The following is a 16,738-nucleotide window of genomic DNA, read 5'->3' on the forward strand; positions in this document are numbered from 1 at the left end:
CCTTGTGGTAAACTGGCTTCAGACCATGAGGAGGCTAGTCTTCTGTTAAGTCTCTGTCCATACTTAACTGTTTGTCTACTTAGGAACTGAAAAGTCAAATGCTCTTGTATCACAATTCTTTAGGAAATGGTTTTCTATTAAAAAAAAAAAAAAAGAACATCTATCAGAATCTGGGTGATAATATGATCATAAACTATAGGTGTTAGTTAACGTGCTTTGAAATAAATTTTCTGGCTGCATGCCCACTTCCATGAACCAAGATCACTTTTTCAGAATCTCCAGTTTATCCATCTTCCTGATGCCTTTGGCAGAACGGTGTGATGGTGTTTTACACTTATGGTTGTTTAGCCAGGGCGGGGGTGGGAGCAATCAGAATATGGTGCTAATAAATGCATCTGCATTGATTTTGTGCTTTTCTTCAATGCTTATTTCTGACGAAATCTATCCTGTTGGGTCAGCCCGGAGGATAGGAGCTGAGCTCTGCAGTCTTTGTAGCAGCTTGGGGTGAAATAAACACTGCTCTAATGCTGTGTTGCCCAATGCCCCCGTGTCATATCTATGCATGCCATGAAAGCAGTGATAAATATGATATATTTTTATGACACGGAATACTCTATGTGTCAATAAAATATTTTTTAAACTAGATGAAGGCTGCAGTGAACCTGTCCCCTGACCAAATAACTGAGTCCCATTGTCCTGGGTCTGATTCAGCCAGATAGTAGAATCATCAATCGCCTGTGATGAAATTAGGTACCCTGAGCTTGTGGCATATGCAATTCTTTAATGCTCTAAGAGTTTTTTTATTTTATTTTTTTGGTTTTTTTTCCCCCCTGATACACATTGAGGCTCGCCTCCCTTGCTTCTCAATAGGGAAATGAATCATAGCTATAATCGACAGATGAGCTAAATGACCTTTCCTTATTTGAAATGCCCTGGGATTTTACAAGAAGCCCAGATCCATATATGCAAAAGAAAGTGCAGTGTAAACTCTTCAAAGACACTCTAATAGGCTGCTTTGAAAATATAATTTAAACGTGGAGGATCCCATTTACAGAATACTTACACTGACCGAAGACAAGATGCCTTTCAAAGCTTGGAGGTGTAGCACTGTTTATTCCTTAGCAAATGACAGATGAATGATGTTGTTGATAGCCTCACTCATGTCCACTCAGGGCTTTTTATTTGCTAAAGCATTTTATGTTCAGATCTTGTGATTACATTCAAGAGAGGAAGTAGGGTTTTACAGTACACAGAGCTTAAGCCAACTTTATACAGTTAACAAATAGTAAATCATGCGGGGCTAGAACGTATTAGTTAGCATGGGTTTGGACGGGGGTGGGTCTTTCTGCAACAGACAGGCCAGTCCTTTAGTAGGAGTGACAAATAGCCATTCAGTGAAGAAGGTATTCTTTTTTTTTTTAAGTTGGAAGTTGTATATTTTTTTCATTTTTTAAAAATGTTTTAATTATTATCATTTATTACAATTTATTCAATTTGTATCCTGACTGTGTCCCCCTGAAGAAGGTATTTTTAATGTAAGACAAGGAATAGAAAGTTTGACCTGAAATGTGTCTTTGCTCAAAGATCCCACACGCGCTTTCTTGTTCACACACAAAAAGTAAGCAAGTACACAGAGCTCTAAAATACACAAGAAAGGCATTTTCATTTTCCAACTTGGAGATTTCCATTAACAGGCTGGGTAAAAACACTTCAGCTGTATTGGAATATTAAGTTTGGTTAGGTTCTTTAAGACTTTTTTTTTTTTTTTTGTAAAGAAGAGCTTTTCTTTTCATTGTTATGGGTAGGTGATTCATTTATTTGTTTGTTTGTTTGTTTTTTATCATTAGAGACATTTAGACTCTCTAAAAAGAATTAATTGCCTGCTATGCATTGCCACTGGTGATGGATGACTCTAAACCCTGATCTAGGCACTCTATACCTACTACTGGTCTCTAAGCTACTTTGGACTTGAGTCTGCTTTCTAATTTTCTGGTTCATGTGTCAGAGAGGAAGGGAAATTTCCAACTCCTTGGGATACTGCTCATTAGCATGAGGCTCTACAGCGCAAATCTCCCCAGAATTGCTGGCATTTACATACCGAGTTAACATGAATTAAAATTTTGAGGGTCAGTCCTCTAAAATGTTAGCAGATTGAGCACATGAACTGAAATCAGATGCATAATGTTAACGCTGTTTTTCCATTCAATTATGGAGCATTTTGATCTAATGTTAAGTTGATGCTTATCTGCCAATTCTGTTTTTTTTTTTCTTCTTTTTTTTTATGATGGACAAATGTCAAGTACATTATAAGTGAATGCTGGCATTGGGCAAATTGATAAGAAATCAATGTTAATAAGGCCTCTGTAGAGGCCTTATTACATACTCAAATAAGAACAAATTAAATCTTGAACCAAATGAGGTCAGGGCAGATTTTAGGTCCTGGCCCTTTCCAGTTCTTTTTAAGATATCATTCTGGTTTCACTCTGTTGTTCATAAAAGCAAAGCAGTTGGCCAATAACGCTGTCCATTGCCTGCTTTTTCCAAGCTTGCCTAAGCAACACTGCAATCTATTTAATGCTATTCACAGATGTAGTCTAACTAACGCAAACATCTTTATTTATTGACAGCAAATACATAATATAAAAGAAACAACTTCATTTGGGCTTCAAGGCTACTTCTAACTATGCTAGATCAGCATATCAGATTAAAGCTTATTAAAGAACTAAAACCTTTTAGAACTGTGTCCATGGATCTTTCACCAGGGTAGAAATCTTAAAGCTTTCTGTCTCAGTGAATGTTTGGTCAGTGAAAAGGCTGGTTAGGATGCAGAGAATAAGTGTCTGTGAAATGCATGCTCCTCAGGAAGATGTCTTTAGTAAGCCATCCAAAGTTTTAGAAAATACCCCAGGCTCTGAAGGAAAAAAGAGGTCTATGACAAGGGGAGCACCCAATAAATGCTTTCTTCAGTTAACATAACATTGCACTCATAAATTCATAAAAGTTGCATTTACCTATACACAGCTCGTAGAAGACAGGACCCTTCAACAATCAGTCATGTATGTAGGGAGTAGGTGGAGCTCTTGAGGCCAGACCCATCAAGGATAGCTATTGGTAATAGGTGGCTATTGCAGAAAGTGCCATTTTCCTCAGTGGGATGGCTGCTGTTCAGTTATCCATGCTTTGATGGATAGGTAGATATCTTGATACCAAGCCCATGCTGGTGCCCCTGATTAAACACTTTGTACACAAACAAAAACACAAACAAAAGAAAAAGATGTGATTGTAGAGGATATATTTGTTAGAAGGTCGGAGAGCTAGTAGAGGTGGGAGTGGGAGAACAGAGGATGGGTTACAAAGCATGACAATGATGTTTAGTATCAAAACATGAAATTGCCAAAGAATATAATTATAAAAAATAAAATGAAATGAATAAGCAAAAATTCCACAGAGGTGGAAGCCACATAATATTTATTAAAATTTTATACTTATACTTATTTTATACTTATGTGACATGCTTATAAATATGTACTTTGTAAATATAGCGTGTGTAATAAAGCATATCTATGGCATGCATAATAATGAATAAACTGTGTGCATGTTTCCTGGATATATTATTTATTATTTGTATCACCATTATCTTGATTTGTGAATGCGTACATTTCTTATACTTATCTCCCAATGACTAGTCCCATTTTTAATTTAAGCTGTTGGGCAACTAATGAAATTATTTTATTATGACAAAAAACAAATTTTACCAGAAAAAAAGATAAAAATAAGATTTCAAAAACCTATGACCCCTTCCATCTGACCCTAGCCTATCAGGTCTCATCAGGACTGTCTTTTATCATCTTCTGTGGGCTGGTAAGGCTGCCCTCTGCCCCCTTAGGGGGAGATGATCAAAGAGCCAGCTACTGAGTTCAAGTCAGAGAAAGCTCCTGATCCCCTTATTAGGGAGTCCACTTGGAGAAAGAGCTGCCATGGACTACATCTGTGCAGGGGTTCTAGGTTATCTCCATGCATGGTCCTTAGTTGGAGTATCAGTCTCAGAAAAGACTCCTGTGCCCAGCATTTTTGGTTGCTCTCTTTGTAGAGCTCCTGTCCCCTCCAGGTCTTTCTATCTCCCCCTTCTTTCTTAAGATTCCCTTCACTCTGCCCAAAGTTTGGCTATGAGTCTCAGCATCTTATTTAATACCCTGCTGGATAGAGTCTTTCAGAGGCCTTCTGTGGTAGGCTCCTGTCCTGTTCCCTGTTTTCTCCACCTCCCAACATCCATCCTGTTTGCCTTTCTGAATGAGGATTGAGCATCTTACCCAGGGTTCTCCTTCTTGCTTAGATTCTTTAGGTGAACAGATTTTAGTATATTTATCCCACATTATATGTCTAATATTCACTTATGAGTGAGTATATGCTCCCCTATCAGTGGATTATAGGAGGGGCATGGGAAGAGAAGAGGGAGGGAGGGAGAATTGGGTGGGGATGAGGGAAGAGGCTGCAGGTGGGATACAAAGTCAATAAATTGTAATAGATAAATATAAATAAATAAATAGAAAAATCATATAAAAGATTACTTAATAATAATAATAATAAAACTATGACCAATAACCTAAGAGTTGAAAGGAAGAGTTAAGGATTTACCTCAGGAACTCCTCTATGCAAGTCTTCTTTAACTACTTTGCGCTTTTAATTCCTTCTTCTTTCTGGGATGAAACTGATCCTAAGGTTCCCCTTTTCAGACTCCATGGGAGTAGAAAAAGGGCATTCTTAATTGAGACTTGCTGTCCTTGAAATCACTTAGTACACCAGGGAAAAATCAGTGGTATTACCCATTACACTAGGGTTTCTACAGAATTTTAATCAATCAGTATGTATATATGTGTGTTTTTACAAAACTGATGCCCTCTTTACATTACATAGCAATAGTCAAACCAGTATGTTTTCTTCTTCTGTGTGTTTGGAAGGTGGTGATAAGTGTACTCTGAAGTTTAATTCTTAGAGACTCTTTATGAATGGACACATTTAATCAAGAGATAGTTATCATTTGGATTAGTTGTACTTAACAATAAAACTATTTTAGCTCACAGGTTTTCATTTCCTCCCAGTGCCTTACTGATGATTATCCTAGATAACATTCACTCAACATTCAATGATAAAAGACCTCAAGGAACTGGAAAATTATCCAGGAAAACAAGCAGAAAGATTGTGTGGCAAGCTTATGAACCCACAGCTGGTAAAGATCAGAATTTATAAGGGAAATCTGAGATTCTGAGTTCAGGGCATCAATTAATCATTTTTATAGTGTACCTCGCTCATCAGTCCCCAAAGCAAATGTACGAGGTTTAAAGGCTGTATAAAGGTACCCAGTGAATACCTGGAAGACTAGGGATTTACATATTGGGTCTTTTATCTTTAAAATTCTTGATTTGAAAATGGGGACGGAAGCAGTGAGAGATATGAATTTATATCATTTTTGTCCTACAAGCTTTGTAAGTGCAAGCTTCAGCAATTTCTCACAACTGACGTTCCTCGCTGTTGTTTGCCTTGCAAACATATGGAATTGGCAATTAGCAGTTTACAGTCCTGATGTTTCACTCAGCTGTCATTTGAGCTTTTTCTCAGCTTAGTACTATAAAAACCTGCCAAACTTATAACAAGCTTCTAGTGATGAAGCACAGCACTCGGGAACAGCTGATGCGATGATCAAGTCTGATGCATGTGAGAGAGAGCAAGGGAGCCTGTCTCTGCTCTGTTGCAGGACTTCTTTGAGTCCACATTTCAGTTTGTTTGTGTAACTTGGCAAATCATCCTGGCCATGATAATGGTCCAGATTCAACAAGATCTTGAATGCTGCACAAGTGATCCAAGTCTGTCTTCTAGGAGGTAGTTACATCTGCTACAGCGGTGCCTTAATGACAGATAGGCTTTAGGGTGTTGTCAGCCATATCTTATCATGTTAGGGTGAGGGCCTGACCTCATCAATGACAGCAAACATGATAGTTATTTGGAATAGAAAGTTTGTGTCATAAGGCATCAATTGATCTTAAGACTAAAGTCAAAAACAGGGACAATCAATTAGCCAATCACGTTTATGTCATGAAGTCCCCATTAGATTGTCTGGCTACGGAATATGAGTGAGCTTCACTAGCAGAAAATATTTCACAAATTGTGTCATGCATCAAGCCTGAAAGGGCAAGATAGTCTGACTCCACAGAAAAGAAAATAGAAATTTCTATTTGTTTGAAACTCTTCTTTCTTCCCTAACTGTTTCTCTGGCTGATTTTTTTATATGAATTCTTTCCGGGTTATAAACTGAAACCGTGCATACGTTAGCTCCCAGGGGGTTCGGTGACCTCTTCTAGTGAACTACTAAAATAAAGATTCATTTGAGGACTCCTTGAATATGAGCCAGAGTCAAATTAGCATAGTTTCCTGAACTTTTCAGGTAGTTTTTACTTGGGAGAAAGAGAAAAGGGAGGAGAGGTTGTCAAGTCATCTGGTTTTCACGCTGTTGAAGCTGTACGAAAAATGTTGAGTATGTCAACTTCAACAACTGATTGCAAGGACATGATGTCAGGATTGCTGTATCAAAGGGAGGATATTTAGAAGCTATCCAAAGCATAACATCTACCCCTTGGTAAGTATTTAATAAACATGTTTTTTTATCATTTGAAAGCTGACAAAGAGCTGTGGAAGTTGAGTAGGTGGGAATATCCATTCTTTGATACGGTCAGTTCAGACACTGTAGAATTCCAAGAGAGTTCAGGGGAATGGAGGAGGTGAAATCACAACTCCCTTTCTATACCCACAGAAGAAGCAGTTCAGCAAAATTGAACTCAAGTTGTCAGATTTAGTGGTATGAGCCCATACCCTATGAGCCATCTTGCTAATCCTGTAGGTTATTTCTGGTACACCTCTATGAGAATATATAAGAAAGAAATTTCAAAACAATAATAAAGTGAGACTTCAACAAGCTACTTAGGAACACTAAAAATAACAATGGATATAATCCTTAGGAAAGATGCTAAGCCATGGACTGGGTTATGGTACTCACGGTGGCATTCTGGAAATACGCCACCAATATGATCAGCTTAAACGGGATCATTACAGAACCATTAGATAATTATGAAGAACTGGTTGGACTCATCATTAAAATTTTTTTGGGAAATTTTATTAGCTAGGAAAAAAAATACTTAAAGCTTTCTTCCATACCAGTCATGAGAGAAATTTTAACATGAATTGTTTAAAAAAAAATGTGAACATAGTACATAAACATGGGAAGAATTGTGGGTTAATACTTAGAAAATCTGGGTAAAGATTGTATCTAGCAATTTTACTAGTTTAAATAGAATGTTTAAGAAATACACAGAATAAAATGTAATGAAGTCTCACCTTTCCAAATGTATTGCACATTTTTAAGTCAAATTTAAAAAGCATAGTTCTTGTGAAAGGCACTTTTTTCATTTCAATACTTTACATTTTTTCCTACTATGTTTATGTCCTAAGCATGTAGGCATTGTCTCTTGATGCTAGGTGAAATTTGTGTTTTCAGATAATACTGTTAAATTTTCATCACCAAAATTCATAATTTAGTATTACACACAATTAATCACTATCCAAAGAATTTAAGCTTATATTTTTCCAGACAAGCTCTATAATAATTTAGAGATACTTCAAAACTGTTACATTGTGCAGACACCTGTCCACATCCTTTATGAACTGGCCTCCCTGTCCATCCTAACATTTCTTGAGACCACAGGATACCCTGTCTTGAAGTAGATGTTTGAGAACATTTGGATTTCACCTTGCAAGTGGGATGTTTTATTTTCCCCTCCATTTCACTCTCAATCGGAAACATATGGGATGTTTTATTTGCAAGCTACAAAAACAAATCAAACAGGCAATTCTGCGTTGGAAAGAATTTATTCTTCCTGTAGATCAAGGGTTGAGCTCTCTGCCCAAACTTCTAAGCCCATTACTTTCTCCCCCGCAGTCATCAAGGTTAATAGTTGCTTCTGTGCCCTGTGTTATTGCTTCCTCTCTGAGTAGAGCCATCAGGGCTGGTAGCATTTCCCCTCTTGATGTTCATTACTCTCTTGTCTTTTTCTATTTCTTGGAAGTGTGCTGTTTTACCTGATTATTGCCAGTTGCTCTATCAGGGTGTGCCTGTGTGGATTTTTTGATAAAGCACCTTATCACTTTCCTTGACTGAATCGGTTTGCTTCACTGCAGGTGCTCTCTAGCTCCTGCTCCTTCGTTCCTGCAGGATTGTAAATGTGAACCCAACAGTCAAAGGACGGTGCCCAAATGCTGATCCCAGGGCATCTATCTCTCCCATGTAAACTTTTAAAAATGCTGAAAGTTGCTACATAGGTTCTCTGATCTTCTAAAAGTCTAATACTCCATTATAGAAAAAAAATCTTCTAATTTTTATAAGTATAAGAATTGTAAAATTTTATAAAATTTCTTATAATTATAATTCTTATAATGCCCTAATATGGTTGAATAGAATAAAGAGAGAGTGGCAGCTCCCTAGTATTATTTACATTGTTTGTTATAGAAGTTTCTGGCAGCACATTGAGTCTGTTTACTAACTTTTAATGTGCTTTACTATATTTCTTCAATTTCTGATGATATTTGAATAATTAAACTCATAAGTTAGCGAATAACTCTCTTACCTAAGGCCACATCATTTCTACACAAAATGGTGAGAACTCCTAACACAATATTTTTAACTCCCTTTTACCTTCAAATTAACATGACATCTAAAACAATGTCTGCTTAGGTAGAAAACAGTGATCTTGAATCATAAACACATAATGAATAAAGTATTTGTGTGATAAATTAATTTTATTATATTAGCAATTTAAGTCAAGGCTATATCTTGTTTCTAAACCACTTGATTATTGGTTTTTGTGAACCACAACAAATGTCTAATGGAACATTGTCTTCAGAGTTGAAGAGGCACATAAACAACCAGATCTAAGAAAAATTCCATAGAAGTGTTTCTACAGACTACCAAAATAATCTTCAGTTTTTTGCCAAATAATTGGATGAGGAAATATTCACATGTAGTTATATGAATCCTACTGTACAACCAAGCACAAAGAGGCATTTCCTTCTGATGCTCACATTTTTAGCTTTGGGGCACTTCAGATCTGTTGCCAAGGCGTCAGGACATTGAGAGTTGAGAGGGTGTGGTTTAAAGCTTCTATTTATTTCTTTTGAATGGATCACCAATCGTTCCTCTGGTATTGTTTCCTTATCCTCTCTTTATGGAAAATGCTGATCGATAATACATTTATATATCTATATATCTCCATCTCTATCTATCTGTCTGTCTGTCTGTCTATCTATCTATCTTTTTTTTTTTCAAGGAGAAAAGTTGTATTTTTTCCAAACAAAAAATTTAAATGGCAAATGAACAGAAATCCAAAAGTTGCAAATTCACAGCTGCAGTCTATGGGGAGAGAAACACTGTACCCATAAAATTTGCAAAATATACTAGAATGTAGAAAAATCAATTGATTGGCAGATGTGGATATTTGCATCTGCCTTAATTGCTTAAAATCAGTGAGTTGGGAGGCGTCACTGTCACTAAACTTGGCAGCAGTTCAGGTTGAGAACAATTGCTTCTTTGGTAGAAGGCTGAGAGCCACTGAAATGTGTATGATAGTTTTAAAAAGGGGTACTAAGATTTGGAGGAGATGATGAGGAAATTGCCACCAGAAAGCCTAGACTGGGCTCAGTGTCAACATTCAGCAAATCAAGGGAGGAACAAGTTTAGAGAAGATTGAATTGTCTCTATCAGATGCAGATTAGCTCAGAATCATAGGATAGTAGGTTTGAAAAAAAATAGAATTAAAATGTTGTACAGTTACAACTGAGAATAATAGAGAGGCAGGCTTGCTACCCAAAAATTTAGCATTTGATCTGGCAAATGCCCTAAAAAATTGCTTCCAGTTTCCAGGAAACGTGAGTTATTGAAACAACGGGAAGCTGCTTATTGTTGATTCTCTGCTGCCTGTAATACTAAAAGTATCATAACTAAAGCTAAAATAAATTGCAATTGTGCCCTTGATTATCAGCCTATGTGTGCTGAGGGCAACATTTTCTGTTTGTTTGTTTGTTTTGTTTTTTTTCCTATCTTTACAACCTCATGGGTCTCTCTCTCTCTTTTCCTTCTTCTCAGTCCCTCCTCCCCTTCTACCCCCCAAAACTCCATGGATTTAAACGAAACTGCTGAAAAAAAATCTGGTTGGTTATTTTGAGGCTTTTAGCTACTATGATTCAGAAATAAAGAGCAGAGAAAGAATATGACTGTTCACAAAGACTCTTTTTGGTCAGTCACAGCCAATAATGTGTAAAGTTTTTAAACAAAATGGTAGTGTTAACAATCCGACAAGAAATGGCCAGACATTGAAGGCAAGTTGAAGCTTAAGACTTATTTAACTTTTTAAATGAATTTCATGTTTAATACACTCAATACATATATAATTAGCACAATCATGTTAATAAAAAGTCAGAGATATAAAATGTTAAATTCCCCCAAGATTACGTATGTGGCAAAAGTTACTTAAGACTACAGTTCATGTTTAAGAAAAAAAAAATTCCTTTTCACCCAAAATATGTTACTTCCCACTAAAAGGCCAGGAAATTAAGATCTGTGCACTGTACTTGGTAGTTTTAGTAAACTTGTCGCAAACCTGGGGAGAAAAGATGTCGGCTGAGGTGCTGCCTTCATCAAATCGGTCTGTGGTTATGTCTGTGGGGCATTTTTCTTGACTATTGCTTCTTCCAGGAGGTCCTGGTGTAGGTGGGTAGTACCATCCCAAAGCAGGTAGACCAGGGCTATTTCTCAAAGGTAATCTAACAAGCCAGGGAAAGCGAGCTAGTAAAAGTGGTCCATCATGGTCTCTGCTTCAGGTTCCGACTTGACTTTCTACTCTGGATTTTCTCAATGGTGGGCTCTGATAGGTGTAAGCCAAACAATCTCTCATTCCAAATGGTTTGGCCAGTGTTTTATCACAGCAACAGAAAGCAAATTAGGATACATTCTAAATAACCGTGACCAACATACCAAGTAAAGCCTATTATCACAGGGCTGCTTACAATGGGAACAAATGGACTTATTTCCTTTTATTGCCTTAAAATGGGAAAGATTTCAGTACTTAGAAAATTGTCTTTGCATGCTTCCAGGGTGTGTTATATGCTTTAAAACCAAATCGATTTTTAATTTTTATAAATGTCATAAATCTTCTTAGAGATTTCTCCCCCCTCTTTTTTAATATCTAAATCGTGAATGTAACATATCTTTTCTCCACCCCTGAAGCTTGGTAAGATGAGGCAAGTTTTTTACTATTCTTTTTTTTTTTTTGCTGTAATTCACTACCAACCAATTTTGAATATTATAGACTGTTAGCCGATATGCAAAATTCTTACAGCTCTTTTGCTCCAGATTCTCTAAGAGAAATATCATTAATATACTTTCCCTTAAGTTTAGAAATCATCACATCCTATTTTTCAAAACCCCATTGACGGTTTTTCATTCTGGCTCCTTTAATGTTGAGTTAAATTTACAGCTTGAGTCTTTTCTTTAGAAGCCTTCATTTTGTCTTAATTGTTAAGGTTCTCTCTATGCTCTTCACCGATTCTGTTTTCTCAAAACAGTTTTCTTCTCAAGTTCATTCAGTGTGCTTGTTGTAATTCACAGAGTACTCACAGTGAAACTAATTTTCTATTACACATTCATGTTTTGTGATGGGGAATGGTAAGTATACCAAAATGTTGACTTTTAAAATTTTGTGGAACTGGGGAGGGAGATGGCTCAATGGGTAAAGTATTTGCTGTGCAAGTGTAAAGACCTGAGTTCGAATCCCCAGAACCCACATAAAGCCAAATGTAATATATGTCTTTAATCACAGTGTTCCTGAATTGAGATGGGGCTTAGCAGAACAGAATCCCTGGAGGGTCATGGACTGGTTAGCCTGATCTATCCAGACTCTGTTTAAAACGAGGTAGAAGATAAGGACTGACATACAAGGCTGCCTTCTGAGACAGCCACATGATTATTGTGGCATGTATACACAGAAAGCTTTATTTTTGACATTGTATTTACCTAACTCAACATTCCAACAAAAGTTAGTAGAATTTGACAATTACATAACAATATACAATTAGTGATAATTTTCCTCTCTCACTTGAAACTTTTAATATTCCATTTTCAAAAGTTTCCCTGGACCTGATTTTCAGTTTTATTACACTTTGTAGCATCTCTTGAAGCAACAAAGCTTTTATTTTTGATCTGATGATGTAAGTTGTCTATTATTAGAATTGCTAATAATATATAATTCTTGCATTCTTGGAACAAACGCCATTGGTTTGTAATATGTTATTTTTAACATCATGCCAAACTCAATTTGCTAGTATTTTGTTTAGATTTTACATCTGAACTCAAAAGTAAGAGTTTTCTTTGGTGTGTGTGTGTGTGTGTGTGTGTGTGTGTGTGTGTGTGTGTGCCCGTGTGTATATCCTGTTTATTAGGTGTCAGCATCACGGTTATCTGACTTATGATTTTGTGAATCTATGCTTTCATCAGTTTAGAAATACAATGTGATTATACTTTACTATTATCTTTGTGTAAGTATGTGCAAAATATGTGTGTGTGTGTTTATGTATACATGTTAAAGTTGCACATGTGTGTAGTTCTTCATGGCCACAAAGGCTTCACAAGATAATGAGTGTCCTTCTTTATCAAAGTTTTATTTTCTTTAATACAGGCTTCCCCACTGAATCTGGAGATAGGATGTCTGGCAAGACCCAGATACCAGTGTGAATACTTGAGTTGAAACACCGATGTGAAAAACAGTGGAGTGTGCCTGTGATCCAAACACTTATCCACCAAATGCTCTAACCCACTGGCCATTCCCCAGCTCCTGTATCAGTACTTTTAAATTTATTTCTACTTGTGAAATTTCAGGACATGTCTAGTTAGCTTCCTTAGTGAACTAGAGTCTCCCCTGTTTCTCCATATAAGTACTGTTCCAGGAGTTGTTTTCTTCCCCACTTACCTGGGTTGTGCTTCATATAAGGGTTGTACTGCTTCTTCTCTACTTTAAGCAGTTTGCTGCTTGTCTAAGCCCCATCAAGACAAGAGGTTTTGTAGTCTGGGCTTAGAAAATCCATATCATCTTTGTTGTGTACAACAATTATAGAAGAAATTTATTGATATACAAAATATACAGAGGACCACATTTTCAGTTTTTATCTTTATGGTTTTATTTATTTTTTTCTAAATTTAATATTCTGAAGGAGACGTGCAAGTTCTAGGCATTTTAAATTAGAATCTTAGTTTGGCTCAGAATTCATTTTTTTTTTATTTTATGTATATAGATGTCTTGCTTGCACAATATCTATGCCTCACTTGCATGCCTGGCCTACAAGGAGGCCAGATGGGTGTATCGGATTCCATGGAATTGGAGTTACAGCCAGTTTTGAGTAGTCTTGTAGACAGAAACTAAGTTGAGTCCCTTGGAGAACTCACTGCTCTTAACCACTAAACGATCTCTCCAGCCCTAATTGCTCAGAATTCTTGCTTGAATTAAGAAGTTCCTTAAATATCTCTTATACTACTCATATCACAAAGGAAATGAGGATGCATGTCAAAGGTTATTCAAATAATGTCTTTTGGATAACCCTTCTGAAAACTAATAACCAACCCAAGTACATCCTTATGGAGTAGAGAAGACATCTTACTGACGATATGTGTTATCAGTTTTCAACCATGAAGAAGACATATTATTGGCTATGTGAAGTATCAGTTTTTCCACCATGATATACTGATGAAGACACACTGATTCTCCCAAAGTGCACTCAAGGAAACCCACGGTTTTCTTACCATCCCATAACCTTACTATGCTGATGCTCTACTGAGAACCTCCGCTGGCTTCCTGGTTTGCTCAGAGGTCAAGCTCTGAGCTACGTTACCTGGTCCATGGGCATGTTCCATTTTTTCTGTGCCTTCTGTCGCTCACTGACCTCTCACCCTGCTTTTCCTCGGCTGGCTTCTTTCCCTCTTTTTGTGGTACTGGCAACCTCTTGTCAGTCTTGCCTCGGTGCCGCGTCACTTGATATTTGATTGACTCGGATCATTCCCCACACAAACAAGGGTGCAGTTAGTGCCTATGTCTCCTTGTGAGCCAGGGTTAGAGAATCACCCTCTCAGGGAGGCTACACTGACCACCATTTAAACCTCTTGTCAGCATTCCATACTCTTCGTCCACGATTTACTTGTTTTGTTTATCACTACATAAAAAATCCCTTGCATTTATTTCACGTATCTTTTAAATTGCTGGTCCCCTCATTACAATTAAAACTTCATAAAGTCAGTATTTTAATAAATTTTATTCATTTCTTTATTCTTAACTTCCAAAATAACGTTTATTTCATAATAGGTAGTAAGATATCAGATGAATAGGTAATGAATTTGAGCAACAAAAATTGCTAATGACTTAATTGATTAGAGAATGCAATGCTAAATATTCAAGCGGCTATTGGAATTCTTATCTTAGAGCCAACATTGAGTTGGGGGCTTTGCACTATGGATAGTAAAATGTACAGCTTTTTATTGGGCTCTCTCTTGAATGGCATCACCGTATAGTCATGGCCAATACAAGTGACAAAGAATCTGTAAACGTGGTGCTGATTGCAGTAGCTCTATGACGCTGATAAGGTAGAAAAGGCTATTATCCAGTTGCAGCAAGATTTCCCGCCAGTGATGTATTACTTATTGATGTTCTGTTTACAGCAATACCTCTAGAGCTGACTTTAAGCAACATCCCTGCCACTGTCCATTTTGTTGTGTGTTAAATAATTTGAATGCTATGCTTGCTAGAAATTCAGAAACACCTTGGCTATCAGAATCCTTAAAAAAAAAAATATTTTGTTGCTATAGCTCTTCAATGTTCAGACCCTCACTTCTTTTTTTTTTTTAATCCTCCAGAGAGTAATTATTTTTAATCTTGATTGGTAAAAATTCAGTTTCTTAGAAATTCAATAGTTACATTAGAGCTTATGATTTCCTGGCTGATTCTTTCTTTCTCCCTTTCTTTCTCCCTTTCTTTCTTTCTTTCTTTCTTTCTTTCTTTCTTTCTTTCTTTCTTCTTTCCCTGGAATGTCCATCCTTGTGTCCTGAATAATGGATATCTTGACATTTACTTTACAGGTCAAAAGTTACTTTTGTACAATCTAAGGTGACTGGTTATAAGAGTCTCTTTTGCTGATCCTTTTTTGTTTTTAATTTTTTCCTCTTTCTCTTTATTCACTGTGCATGTCATTACTGAAGTCATATACTTACATATATACGTATTTTATGTATATGTGCATTAATTATCTGCCTATCCCCTCACTTGACCGGAAATTGAATGATAATTATGCCTAGTATTTACAAGATGTTCAATAACACATGTAGTTAACTAAATGAATTAATGCTGATACCCTACAGTATCTAAAGTGACAGCTACTGAGTTTTAAACTAAGGCTAAAACATGAAGTAGCTGTTGCAAAGAATCAACAGGAAATGCATGAAGAATAATGAGGCACACTTAAAACTAAGGTCAAGAATTACTCTGCATATTGTTTCTTCAAATGTGGCATCTGGAAGCTCTACTCTTATTGATTCTTGTGTTTCCAACAAGATGGTGCCCCACCCATTGGAGTGATGCATCTATGCATCAAGGTAAAAGAGTTACTTTTTTTTTTCTTTTTTGTCTTTTAAAACAGTCAAAAATACAATTCTGAAAGATAAAGTGTCAGGGTAGGATACTAGGGAGAAGTATATGATTCAAATGAGACATTTACATAAGAATTCAATGTGTCCCTTAACTTAAAGTGGTAGTAGAACTCCCAAAAGTTTTAGTGAGCTTGCTGAGCTGAGCATCAAATGATTCAATAGGAATGCAAGAAGGAATCTGACTAAATTTTTACTGACATCAGGACTACTTTCTAATATCATCTATAAGTACTTAGAGGAGGAACATACATTTCACTCTAAGACAAAAATGGACTCTGCATCACTCATTTGTTTAGTGATTGTGAGCCAGGTTTTGTAAAGAGATCCGGTGATTAATTATGAACACACAATCTCTGTCCTCTGTTATGCTGCGGTAGTTGAATCTGTTTCTCTACTTAGCACAGGGGTGATAGGATACTAAAATGGTAATAGTCATGGTAATAGTGAAAATGACTTTGTGACAGCCCTCCGGTAAACAAGCATGAAGAGATTAACAACTTTTTTGTGTACTTAGGGGTATTTTTATGGTGGTTGTAGACTACTTACATCAACACAGTGTGGGAGAAGAGTATGTAGGTACACAATGTAAAGACAAGATAATCAATGAAAAAGCAGATGATCAGTGCTATTTCTCTATTTGTCTTAAGCTCTCTAGATTCTTAACAGAAAGGAAAGGACTGAGGAAGGCTTTCTAGCTGGTAGAATCCTTATGCAATCTACTATGGATTTGACTGATTATTACTGATCTGGGCAAAGAAGATAAACTATTTTACTGTGAACAATATGATCAAAACATGTTGAAGGGTATATTGGCTCGTATTTAATATGAAAATTAATTTATTATTAGTTAATAATTTACAGTACCAAGCCAGGTGTGCTGACACACTCCTTTCACCCCAATACTTGATGATGGACAGAGCCGGGTGAAAATCCATGAGTTCAAAGCCAGGGGAC

The sequence above is a fragment of the Psammomys obesus genome, unplaced genomic scaffold, assembly GCF_907164565.1.
Source record: "Psammomys obesus unplaced genomic scaffold, mPsaObe1.curated_primary_1811, whole genome shotgun sequence".
Lineage (NCBI taxonomy): Eukaryota > Metazoa > Chordata > Mammalia > Rodentia > Muridae > Psammomys > Psammomys obesus.